Below are 13,837 nucleotides of genomic sequence, written 5' to 3' on the forward strand. Positions count from 1 at the left end.
CTGCATTCTGCCATTTGGCCACCAGAAGGGACAGTGGGGTAACTGTACTGCCTGGCACCATTGTATTTGGGTGAATGAAGGCCCTGTTACAGGCACACAAACACATAGACTTAATGTATATAGCTCTGTTTTCTGTCAGAGTCACTGAGGTTCAAGTGCTGCCACAAAATCCAGATAAACCAAGAGGGAAAAGATGAATGATGTGCAGTTATTACCTATTCAATCCAATGTGCTATGGTATTTCAAGCAGTAATACAGAGAGTTATTCCTTTCACTGCAGGCAGGGTGTATTGAATCCATCACAACCTGCATACCAGAGGCACCAGCAGGCAACAATGAACCCTGTGGCATTTTGTACGTACAGCTTTCTAATTCGGTTTGAGACTGTGAAAGGGTGTCATCACTAAGTATTCCATTAGTCTGTGAGGTCACAGTCAAATAGCTAGACTGGGAGAAGAGGCTCTCTCACAATGTGCCATCCTTAGAGCGGGAGAGAGAGAGAGAGAGAGAGAGAGAGAGAGAGAGAGAGAGATAAAGGAGGGGTTAGCAGAGTGTGGAGAGATGACTCACAGTGTGTAGGAGCAGGGAAAAATAGATTAGAGTTCTCTGGACCCTCAGGCTTTTTTATTTTATCTCATATGGCAAAAGAGCGAAAGAGAGAGAGAATACATACAAACATGAAAATAAAGACTCTAAAGACAATGAAATAGCTACGAGCCAAATTTTTGAAAATCTCAAAATGTGAAGTCTATCTATCTATCTATCTATCTATCCATCTGACTATCTGACTATATATTTCTTTCTTCTGGCTGTGTCTTTATAGTCGATCTGTCTGCCTCTGTTTCTCTGTCTTCCCGTCTCTCTAGTAGTGTGTGGGCGTGTAAAGTGTCAGTCAACAGAGCTTGTACATTGTCCCAAGAGGTAGAGCAGGCATCTGCATTATGGCGCTGTCACGACTCATAATACGACTGAACATCACAGAAGATGAGGCACATACACATTCTGGGACGAATATGATAACGGAAGTGGATAATTTGTGACGTTTTCATGTAAATAAATGTCTCTTTTGCTACTCTCTGATGTAACAAAATGGTGATTTAATTTAGACCCAGTTCATGAAAGTTTTTACGTTTGCTGTTCTAAACATACAATGTCAGGTAAGTATTTTCCAGGAAAAATCCTCTGGTGCACAGGGAGGGATGCGTTTTACATTTCCAGCAGCAGCAACAGCAGTTTGTTCTGAATAAATAGAAGAAGAATTCAGTAGTTAGCATGACCAGCGATAGCCACCATGACAAATACACCGAAAAGAGTGACCACCGACAGAAACTCAAACTCTATCAACAGAAAATCCAACACGTCCATCTTAACAAGTCATTTAGTCTCATATTCAGTCTTCAAATCTTATTTAAATTAAAACAAGAGAACAATTATGTGAATGAGGTGAGAGAACTCCACTTGTTTCCAATACAGTTTCACTTGTTTCAGGAGTTTTCTTGAATGTTAATATCTTGAAACAAGTCGGAATAACGCAGATCCACTGCACTACTATCAAGAAAAATGACACTTGATTCTACAAAATTCTTGAAACAAGTTGGATTTGCATTGGAAACATGTGAAATTATCCAACCCCACTGGCAGATTTTTCACTTGTTTTAAAAAAAAAATATGATTTTAGGACTCAATAATGGACTAAATGACTCGTTAAGATGGAGATTTTTTGCAACGGAGGAAAAAGACGTCACAGTACTGGACACACTATTTGATTGACAGGTGATCTCTTGGAAGTGCAGTGCAGAAACGCCACAGCAATGGCCGCTTACCACCAAAGATGTCGCTAAAATTTTCAAAATAAACGAGACTACCGCTTTAATGACCAGAAGAGATGACCTCACTTTTTCACTGATGAGATCATGCTGCAGCGTCTTTGTTCACCGATGGTCAAGGCTGCTTCTCTTGAAAACCTCATCTACCTGTTTCTTACCCTGCTGACTGAAACAGAATTTGGACCATTCGCCCCCGCAGATATCCATCTATCGTGTTAGTCACGCCACAGCGGATGGCGTAAACTTGCCACTGATGTCGGCCGGCGTGCCCTGATGATATCATTGTTTTGCGGAGGAAAGCCATCTTAAATCATTTATTGTAGACAGCTGCAGCACCCTGCAGACTTTGATTATGTGACAGTGACTTCATACTGCTGCCTCTCAGAATGTGCACTGTGTCAATATCTCCCGCAGGGTATTTCCAGAAAATCACATTTGGTAGAAAAGCGAGAGAAAATTTCCTCTGCATTGCTTTCATAATGTGTCATGAGTGCTGGGAAGCAGTGACATGGTGAGAGTGTCTGCTCTCTCAGAATTTCAAAACTCTCCTCCTGCTGTCATTATTATCCAGTTATTTTTTATTATGAGCGTATATGGGGTTTGTGGGCATATTTGTGACTATACCATCTGTGAGCATTTACAACTCTGACCAAGGGAAATGTAAACCCACAAGGGGAAAAATGACAGCAATGACAGAGTACGGTAAGGGGGGAAAGAAAAAAATGATGTTACAGGTCTGAGGAATGGAAAGCAGCTGAAACATAGGGACAGGAGTTTAGCCTGAGAGGGAGAAGATGGGCGCAGATGAGAGGAGACAGAGGGAGAGAAAGGGAAGCTGCCAAAGTTGTCAGAGGAGAGACGTGGCACGTTGAGCAGAACTGTCATTCAGCAGTATTCTGGGCCGCTCAGGAAGGCTGTAACCAGTGGATCTACCAAGAGCTGAGAGAGGTGTGGGTGGAGAGACTGACAGAGAGAGAAAGAGAAAGAGAGAGAGGAGAGAGAGATGGCTGAAAGTTATCCGTGTCATGATTCAGTAGCAGGGCATGGAGGTGTGTGAGATTGATGTGTTCGGGAGACAAAGACGGACAGAGAGAAAGTCGTGTTGAGTGTGTTGTGTACTCATGTCAAGTCGTCCAGGCGAGAGGTGTCAAACGGGATTTTTTTCTTCTTCTCCTCGGTGAGGAAGAGTGTGCTGTGTGGCAGCCTTGTCGTCGTTTGAATACAGCAATCCCGCCTCTCCTCTCTCCACTCAAGCACACAGACAGCTATTATCACGCCAGCCAGTTGTGTGAGTCTGTAATGGCCTAGTGGCGTGTGTCAATAATAATCAGCATCAACAGACATTGACCTACAACCTTATGGCAGAGAGAGAGAGAGAGAGAGAGAGAGAGAGAGAGAGACAGAGAGAGAGAGAGAGGGAGAGAATGTCAAGAAAGAAATATGGAGTAGAAAAAAAACGCCTAACTGCTACAAAGATTGCTGGGGAAACTAGGATGGAAGAGGGGCTGAGGACTGAAATAGCCCTTGGCGCAGTATGACTAAGACTTTAATTGCAGAGGGACAGAAATGTGGCCCTCCATTGTGTGTGTGTGTGTGTGTCTTTCCTTGTGTGCAATGTGTAGCTGTGTTTTTTTTTTGGTTTGTGTGTGTGTGTAAATCTCCAATACAAAGATATCGCTGACCACGCAGTTCTGAGAAAATTAGCTTCATGACTATTTCCTCGCTAATCTACCTGTCAGCTGTTTTTAAGTGTGTGTGTGTGTGTGTGTGTGTGTGTGTGTGTGTTTGCACTATGTGAGAAAACCAAACAATTTCATGTACGTATCCTCCGAGGGTAAATTGCTGTAGTTGTTTGATCAGTCCGGTCCCTCTCCCACCTCTACTGCTGTGGTCACTTTACTACTGCCTGCATTCCTCCTCTCTCTCTCTCTCTCCCTCTCCGTCTCTCTCTCGGTCTCTCACCCTATCTCATCCAACCATGACATTTTCTGATGTGATTTGCACCCAGAGGGCATAATTCGCTTTATCTCCTTTCTTCCATCTCTCTGTTTGTCCTCTTCACTTCTGTTCCTGTACTGAGTTGCTGCCATCGGGTGACTCAAGAAGTTGCAGGGTAAATGGTCAGCCTGTTACTGCATTATTTCTGTGTGTGTGTGTGTGTGTGTGTGTGTGTGTGTGTGTGTGTGGGTGTGTGTGTGTGTGTGTGTAACCCATCTTTAGGACATCAGGTTCTTTGATCACCCAAAGCTCTCTCACACACACACGAACACACACACACACACACACACACACACAGTGACAGGGTTGTGCACAAGTGGTGTGTGTGCACGTCTCATCTTCTGTGATGCCACTCATGTTAAGCATCATAGTTCTCCTGATGTGTGTGTGTGTGTGTGTGTGTGTGTGTAGAGGTGTGAGCCTTGGGACTTGTGTCTTGGCTGTAGCAAATCCCATAGGCCACCAATTATTCCTAATTACAGCTAACATATTGCTAATGGGTCTCGGTTGATATAGCTATTTACTTTAAATACTGTGATAAATAAGTAGCTGCAGGGAAAAGTCTACTGAAGGAATATTGCAGAAATGAGGATTCATCAGTTAATCAGTTAGAATATTTACTAAATATATTAATATTTCACCCTGGGCTGTTTGTGAAGATGTATCACCTCCATCCCCCTATCACTGTGAGGAAGCCAGCTCATATATCAGTGGAAAGTGAATAGAATTGCACACACGCACACACACACGCACGCGCACAAGCACACACACACACACACACACACACACGCTGTAGCTTCATTCCCACAGTCACACTCTACTGCAGGCTCCACTCCACAGCTATCAGAGAGGAAGTGATGCTATCACTGCTTCCTGTTGAAATGTTTGTTTGGCTGGTCCTCCTGGTGTGTGTGTGTGTGTGTGTGTGTGTGTGATGATAATGAGATGCTCTTTTTATTGTCTATTCACCTTTTCTAGATCTAAAAACATCTACACATACAGAGTGAGAAAGAGAGTAATAAATATGAGTGAAGGTATATGGAGAAAACCTCAGTGTTTTGCCCTTGGATGGATCGGCTGTCAAAGATAAAAGATTTATTGATGATATTTAGGGAAAGTATTAGCTACACAGTAACTTCCCCTCTCTCTGTCACGATATATTACATGCCTATTCTTCATTTTCTATTTCTACCCTCAACCTAAGAGGTAAGGAGAGTTGAAGTCAGCCAGTAAGAAGTGTGATGGTGATTCATTTGACAACAATACATTTTTATGTTTTTATTTTTATTTCGAGACAATACTTTATGTAACACAACCAGGAAGAACAAGGGCAGGATTGACAGAAGCTCACAGCTTTCACCAGTGATACTGACATGACTGTTGGCAAGGATTAGTTGAAACAGTAACTGGGTAGACTCTCTCACCTTTAGTTCTGAAATCAGCTTATCCGTCCGTAAACTTTAACTTTGACCAAAGTAGCCCCACATCAGCATCTACAGGCAGTGTGTCTCTGTCCAGTGGGGGCTTGTGGGGGTTTGGGGGTGGGGTGGGGAGGTCGCTGCGCCATGCGACGGGAGACTTCAGTTTTTTTTAATTAAAGGGTTCGTTAAGCAGCTTTGAGAAGAGTAATTAGTTGACTTGATGGGTTCAGTGGAGCGGAGGGGGGTCATGAGGACTGGACTGGGGGTTCAGGATGATTCGGCAGCAGCGAGGGGGGGGGGGGTGTCCTGGTGAGAAGACAACAGCAGGCCCTCTAATGGAGAGGCTGGGGCAAGATGGCTGAGCAGAAGCCAGACTGCTCTGCATAGAAACATTATGCGAGCGCTTTTAACTTTGTTTGTACATTTGAGAAACGCTGTGTATTGATCGAGGTGTGGTCATTTGTGTGCTTATGTTTGGCTCAATTATTGTTAATTCTTTTGCGACGTAAAGGTCTATATTGATTCAATCATTACCCTGCTTGCTGAAAGGAAGGTAATGATTGATGATTGATGATTGATATTCTCACTATTTTTATTCTTTTATAATTCTATGCAAATTATAGCTCACAAGCTTGCTCCATCTTAATACAAGCCATTTATCCCATCAATTAAACAAATGTAATGACAAAATATACGCTTTTTAGAAAAGAACATTCATTCTTTTATTAAATAATATTTTTGATTGCTTAAGTAACTTGGTCACCCCCTATCTACTGCCTCAACTTTCATGGTAGAGCTAAGTTATTTCTGTACATTAAATTGTACAGAATAATGAGCTTTCTGACGATATGTCCTTATTTATTGCTACATCTTGAGTTATTGAGTTATTTCGTTTAGATTCCATAGAGCCCCACTGTGTTCATATCTCAGTCATTTTTTTATTCTAGAAACTTCCCTGAAATAACAAAATCCTTTCCATGGCAACCTAATTAGCTCCGCAGGGGCTCATAATAATTCCATTTTCAGTTTATGATCTATAAAGTACACTGTACTCAGCGGGCTATATTGACTTAATTTGTATTTCTGACTTGTTCAGTTTTACAATAAATTGGAAATGCTTGGTTTAGTTAGCTGATCATAGGTTCAGAGCTAATCAGTGTGTGGAGTGTACTGACTCTAGAAGCTGTAAAATGCATTGTGTGATCAATGGAGCGCCAAAATGAATTGTTGTCTATGCCTAATCTACAAATATGTCATGCTCATACAGTATACACAAAACACAATCACATGCAAATGCTTCACGGGTTGCTTTATGCAAGAATATTCATAAATCTTAGGATCAGATGGATTTAATAATGCAAACTTTTTTTTATAATGGGTGAAAATTAATTTGTCTCTAAGCTTATTCTATCATACAATAGACTCAGACAGAAACATATTCTGATATGTTTCAGGAAAATGGCTCCTCTCAGCAGATAGACATTAAATACACTCTGGAATGTCATTCTTTTCATAAATGACATCTGTGTTACAGCAGTATGTGTGAATTCAAGCATGTGAATGTGTGCATATGTGTGTGTTTCTCTCTCTCTCTCTCTCTCTCTCTCTCTCTCTCTCTCTCTCTCTCTCTTTCCCTCTCTCTCAATATGCCCTCTACTGGTTAAAAGAAGCATCCCAGTTGGCTGGGTAATGTTTCAAACTCACCCAGCACAATGTGCTACACAACTATCACCGAACCTGATCCAAACAAATAGTTGCCATAACAGGTATATGAGAATTAAGGTTAGCTTTGTGTGGTGGGGATAAATATGTAAACAAACTCAGCCACTAGCATTAATGTCCTCAGCCATCACCTCCTTCTTTGATCTAATTCTACTAATTCTACTTCTCTCGCTCCATCTCGGCCCCCAGTAGTGCATGTCTTGATGCCACATCTATTGCAGCGTGGCACACACGGTGACATCATCATACGGGGGCATCCGGCCAATGAGAAACCACAGGGGGCGGAGAGTCAATCACAGGTCACCGCACTAACGTCAGCCAATCAGAAGAAGGCAAAAGGCCTGTAACCATAGTGATGAGCTTGGGTTCAAATATGCGTATATGTGGCAGATGCCCCCTGTGTGGGTTCCATATGCACTCACTTACATAGACATAGACCTGCTGCACGGATCCTATACTGTGGGTGAGAGTCTGGGAGAGAACACCAAGCTCCATCAACATAGGACAGTGAGAAGGCGAACCCACTCACATATAGGTATAGGTATACACAGTCAAAAGTTTGGACACACCTGATTGAATGTACTATGTTTTTCATTATCTTAAAGCCATTTTGATCTAAAGGCTTATGCTTAAATGCTTGAAATTTGTTTTTTAGACAAATATAAATAGTGAAGTTGATGCCTATGTATGAATTTCTTTCCAAAGCCTTTGCCTTTCCATCAAGGCAAAGGGCGGCTACTTTAAAGAATCTAAAATATAAGATAAGATTTGATTTGTTTAACACTTTTTCGGTCACTGCATAATTCCATTTGTGTTATTTCATAGTTTTGATGTCTTTACTATTATTCTAAAATGTGAAAAATAGTAAATAAAATAGAGAGAAACTTTTGACCGTAATGCAGGTATATAGGTAGTGGTAAGCTGTAGTCCTAGTTATGACTTATGCATACTTAATTTAATGTGATGCATACATGTATCATCTGTACATTGATTTAGACATTAGATTTGAGTTATGCTTTGTTGATGTTTTTTTTCAGTTTCAATTTTTTTTCATGTTTGGTACGCATTTCTCTACCTGTCAGTTATAGCTATGGTAATTACAGTGGTTGGCTCTCTTCTGTATTGTTCCCTGAGAGGATGGATGAGGAGACGTGTGGGAGGCAGTGAAGGGTTCGGAGGGGAGACAAGGACACGGAGCAAACAGCACCGTTGAGTAGGAGAATTACAATGGGCTGTGAGTCAGAGGAGAAGAGGGATGATGAGGAGAGAGGAGCGAGAAACAGGTACGCTGAGAAAAGGTCAGCGTGTGGAGGGCTTTGTTAAAATGCCAGAAGACGGAGGAAAACTCGGGAACGGTGTGCCAACGCCACCTCTGTGCTTTACAGCTGTTAGCTTTCATAACTGCGGGGCGACAGGTGGGGCTCGGGCAGGTGAGTCACAGTGTATGGGGGCGGGTGATGGGGTGGGGGTGGGGGGTATGGGGTGGGGGGTGCTACATAACAAAGAAAACAAATAAAACAACCCAGCATACAACTGTACATCTCTACTCCTAGCACATGTTACCGTAGCTTCTGCTTGAGAGGCTTGGTACCCCTTTTTTATTCATGACTGTTTTCTTGACTAAAACTCTAGGCTTTTGTTTTAATTATTTGACTTCCCGTCTTCTCCTGCTTCTCCATTCACTGATTTTTATTGTCCTGCCATTACCATGATGAGGAATCACCTGACCCCTGCATTCCTGACCCCTGCCCGTTGAGACTGCACACACACACCAGTTATCCCCATTGTCTGTGAATGAATTCTCTGAATTATATGCTGCACTTCTTTGCTCACCCCCATCACCCATACAAACACCACAGTCACCCAAGCAGCTCTACAGCACTGAAACAGCTCTGTATACGCTTCCTGTTTCTACATCCTTCCTCTCCTCCTGCCTCTGTGGTGTGTCTTTATGTGTTCTTCGCTCACCTCTACCATTTACCTTTCATCTATAAAGCACAGACTTAGTTCCTACTACCAGTTGAGCAAACACTGGACCAGAACAGTAGTCCAGTTTTATCAGTCTCACACAATGCTGTCCTGGTAAGACACCATCCTGATGAGCTTCATACATCCACCTGTACCAGGAGCTTTACTGGTGTATTATACTGCTGTTAATACTCAAGGTCCTTGGTACTGCAAGTAGCCCACTATCTATGGAGGAAACAGGAGGATTAGGGGATTGGATTACAGGAGGACACTGGAAAAAAGACAAAAAATAGTCATTTAGTCTAGTATTGAGTCTTGTTTTAAGACAAATACACTTGTGTACGATGCGGTTTCATCTGTTTCAAGAATTTTGTGTCAAGAATATCCTGAAAGAAGGTGGTTCACTCCACTTGTATCAAGACTGTGTAAACTACTTGATTTGCATTCAAAACAAGTGAAAGGATATTTTAGATACATAGATTTTTTTCCTCACTTGTTTTAATAAAAATAAGATTTCAAGACTTGACACACTAAAGGAATTGTTAAATGCCTGTTTTTTTTTGCAGTGAAACACCACAGAGATCCCCTTATTTGTATCAGAATTGAGTCTAACACATTGTAAAATATGATAAACAAATGGCAAGCTGCACATAACAATGGTGGGAAAAAAAAGCTTCAGGTTAAGCCTTGGAGGTTAAGCAGCTTTGGCTGCCTAAACACAAAAGAAAGAGGGCTAAGTCAGTAATCCTTTACACTTCGTATAATAAGATATTCCTTTCTTTCAGTAGCCTAATACATACTGGGCTATATTTGGGTCATAAGCCACATTGCAACATTTTGTGTGTTTTTTTTCTATGGAGAATTTATTTGTTTATTTATTTGTTTATTTTATTTTGTTTCTTTTTTCAACAAGGCCAGGATCTACTGTTATTTGACTAATCCAGGTGTTATGAGTATGAATAATGTTTGCAAAATTTAGGACATTGCACATTACTAACAACTCCTACCTTCTTTCAGTATTCTCTTAACCTATGGATGAACTTACCAAATGAAATTTTCAGTGTAAATAAATAAACAACAAAGAGACACAGACTGACAGATGGACAGAAGGACAGACAGACAGACAGACAGATAGATAGATAGATAGATAGATAGATAGATAGATAGATCTTGGAAGGTAAGCAGGCTGGCTAGCTCACCTACATAGCTAATGGCTAGCTTGGACTTGAAATGTCAGCTAGACTAAGTAGGTAACCTAGATAACTTAGTATGATGATATTGCATTTTTTTTTCAGTTAGTACAAAGAGCACCTGTCTTCCTAACATTAGCTTCCTCTCTTAACCCTTGCCCTTTTCACCAGAAACGTCACTTCACCAGAAAAACTGGTTCTGTGGCTCCGCCCATTGAGCTTTAACTCAATGAGATTATTTCTGCCTCCAGAGCAGCTCTGCCTCCAAGAATTGTTTGTATTACTAAAACTCCAATCTTCTCCACTAACAACCAGTGAAAGTGTAGAAAATGGTATAATGGAAAGACTCCTCACCTCACCACAGTCAACAAACAGCCCCACCCGGTGGTTACCTGTCTCAGGAAGGGAGAGAATGGGATAACACTTCCATGGGCTCAACTACACTTCAGACCTTCAGTACAAAACTCTCTCTCAGAACTAACAACTCTCCACTTGCTGTTGATGGGCTGTCAAGCAACACTCAAGACCAATCCAGTCCCCCATGCCCCTGAAGAGAATCAGTGCTTTCCTAAGACATATCCACTTTATTTAACAGTCTCATTCTTAAATCGTGGTAATGTGGGCAATACAAAGCAAAATGGATCTCATTTTCAATCTCATTCAGTTTGTTGGTGATACAGGACATTCACTATCGAAACCACATCATGTCATCAATCACCAAGCATGCCAATCATATCCTAAACTGGACTCTGCCTTGTGTTTGATACCTCTAGCATTTTGATGAGTCATGAACCACGCCTCAACCGCAACCGCCAGACCACCGTTTGGACTGGCTGGCAGGCTAGCTTCAGCGGGAGGCAAACCGCATCTGTTCGTACTAACCACCAGCTCTTCAACGAACCGCCAGACCACTCCTTTAGAGCGTCTGGCAGGTTGGCTTCAGCGGGATGCAAACCACACCTCAATCGCGACCGCCAGACCACCTTTTGTAAGCTCCTGGCTGGCAGGCTAGCTTCAGCGGGAGGTGAACCGTGTCTGTTCACACCGACCACCAGCTCTTCGACGAACCGCCATCGCTAACCGCCAGACCGCACCTTTGGAGCGGCTGGCAGGTTGGCTTCAGCGGGACACGAACCGCACCTCTTCGTACCAACCACCAACTCTTCAACGCACCGCGTTCGCTAGCCACCACGCCACCTGGTCCAAACTATCAAAAAACAGAAAAAATAAAATAAAGAGAAAGTCTCCAATCACGCCCATCAAGCGTCCAATAGCTACCGGTCTGAAATGAGAACCTTGTAAAAAAGTTCCCAAAAAGAGCCTCTCGCTGTGTTCCAAGCATCAGCTTTACCAGCGCCCAGGGGAGTTCATACCTTACCACACTCTGTGTGGTAAGGTATGATCTCAAGACCTCCAGCGGGGCCTTTTATGTCCTGAGCTGCTGTGACCAAACACGTCAGAATTCTGATTGTGATGTCATCAGTGCAGCTGAGACAGGCTCTGATTGGTAGAGCAGAGTCCAGCTCCATCCAATGATGTCATAATTGGTTAGAATGGCGAAGCGAAGCCATGTTCTGATTGGTTCCGATTGAATGCCCAAAATGAGTTTGGATTATTTGAAATGATATTTAGCCTATTATGTAGAACTTTATTTCTATAAAGTGGGAAGTAGAAGTAGGAAGGAGGAGGAAAGGAGTAGGCTTGTAGATGCATGCATTTACAAGTCAAACTTTTAAGACAAATGGGTGTAAAATAAGTCAAAATGTATGTGCAATTGGATGTCACATGCTTCTTAGGTAGGTGTGTGTGTGTGTGTGTGTGTGTGTGTGTGTGTGTGTGTGTGATATAGGCCTAAATGTTGTCTAACAGCCTTGAGGCGTACACACGCAGCCAAGCCTCCAGCCGGTCCAGCTATACCAGGATGAAAGCGGCGAACAACTCAGAGAAATTAGAGAAATTGTGTGGCTGAGTTCAGAAAATCAATAAAAAATAATACATGTATATGAATAGAGTTAAGCTGTCCAAGTAGTCTCCTTTTTCCACGTCCGTCACACTCTTGTGGTTGTCGCATCTGACAGCCTTGATTGAATCTGGATCTTCAGTTTAACAATTGATTGTCTTTTTGCGTTCTTGCTAATGTATGAATGAATTTTTTGAATGAATGAATTTTTTTATTTACGTGTCGTGCCATTTAGGTGGCTCACATGGGATTACAAGACACCGATAAAATAAACCAAATTTCAGTTTGCTATATTATAGCTGTAAGCAATACTCATTCATTACAGTAAGCACATGAAGTACATTAAGTACATTCCAGTGCTATAATACTCCTAATATGACAAGAACAAATACCAATGGAAAAGAAAAAAGAAAAGAACATAAGTACATCATCTCGTCTCGCTTTTTATTAAAAAGGTTTTGTGTTCAAACAACCATGCCAGTATATCTGTGTCCTGCATAAAGAGTAGATATTTTTTTCCCTATATGGGTGATAAACAAATAAATATATTTTTTATGACTGTAAGGGAGTTTCTATTCTGTTAAAATTAGTCTCATCTGCTTTGTTTTCCTCAGACATGATGCGACTGGGATGTGCTATGTCAGGTTGTTAATCACATTCACTGCTTTCTGCTTGTGTTATTCAACTGAATCTCATAGCTTCTCCGCATTTACTTGAGACATACTTTGTCCAGCAAAGCAACAGTCACAGTCAAACACACATGATCATGTCAGACTAGTCTTTAATGTGAATAAAGACAGATGAGGATGTCTGGAGAAGCTGGAGATTAGCATCCCTCCACTGTAGCTAGGATTTAAACTTTATATTAGGATTTCCTGTTCTAGTTCTCCAATGAAGAAGCATAATAGGCCTCCTCTGCTTCCTCCCAACCGACCCCACTGGGCATCCCTACATGTCTGGCCATGGGTGGCTCCTAACATTTTATACCTTTTGCCAGGAACCAGGGAACCTGAGGAAGCATATAGTTTTTTAAACAATACAACATAACAGGATAGACTGCAGTACTTCCTCTATGGAACATAATGATGTTTGTCACAGCAGATGAGTCATATGGGTCAGCTGTACAAAGAAAAACTGTAGCATGACAATGTTGTTTTTAGATGGTGATGATGATCATGATATTAATGTTCATTTTAATTTTGTTGAATACAGTGAATACATGAATACAGTGGTGGTTTTGTTGTTGGCAATGATGCTAACATTGCTGTTGATTTGTGTGGGAGCAATATGGTGGCAATATTGCTGATACAATGTGACGAATGAAAGAATGAGGGAGAGCATGTGTAATACATATGTATGTAAAATGTTTGACAATACACAGAATAAACCAATTACGAAACACCAATTCAGCATCAAAGAGTCTGTCCCTGGCCTGAGTTTCACTTGCAAAATAAAGTTTCTTTCTTCTCTCTGTCTTACAAAGAAGACAAAACCTCCAATTAATTTCCAAAATGCAGTCAGCAGACCATACCAGATCAAGTTGTGTAAAGATCAGTGCGACTTCAAAACCCTTTCTCTCTGGATCGCTCTGTAATTGTGCCTGTATGTTTGTATTGAATGTGTGTGTGTGTGTGTGTGTGTGTGTGTGTGACATTTGTCCACTCCTACGAACACCCACTGCCTTTACACAACCCCTTCTTCCTCTCCAACACCCACAGATAGGCGAGTTGCTGTGTGCCTAAAAATAAAAGC

This window comes from Centroberyx gerrardi, chromosome 6 (assembly GCF_048128805.1).
Source record: "Centroberyx gerrardi isolate f3 chromosome 6, fCenGer3.hap1.cur.20231027, whole genome shotgun sequence".
In the NCBI taxonomy this organism is placed as follows: Eukaryota; Metazoa; Chordata; class Actinopteri; order Beryciformes; family Berycidae; genus Centroberyx; species Centroberyx gerrardi.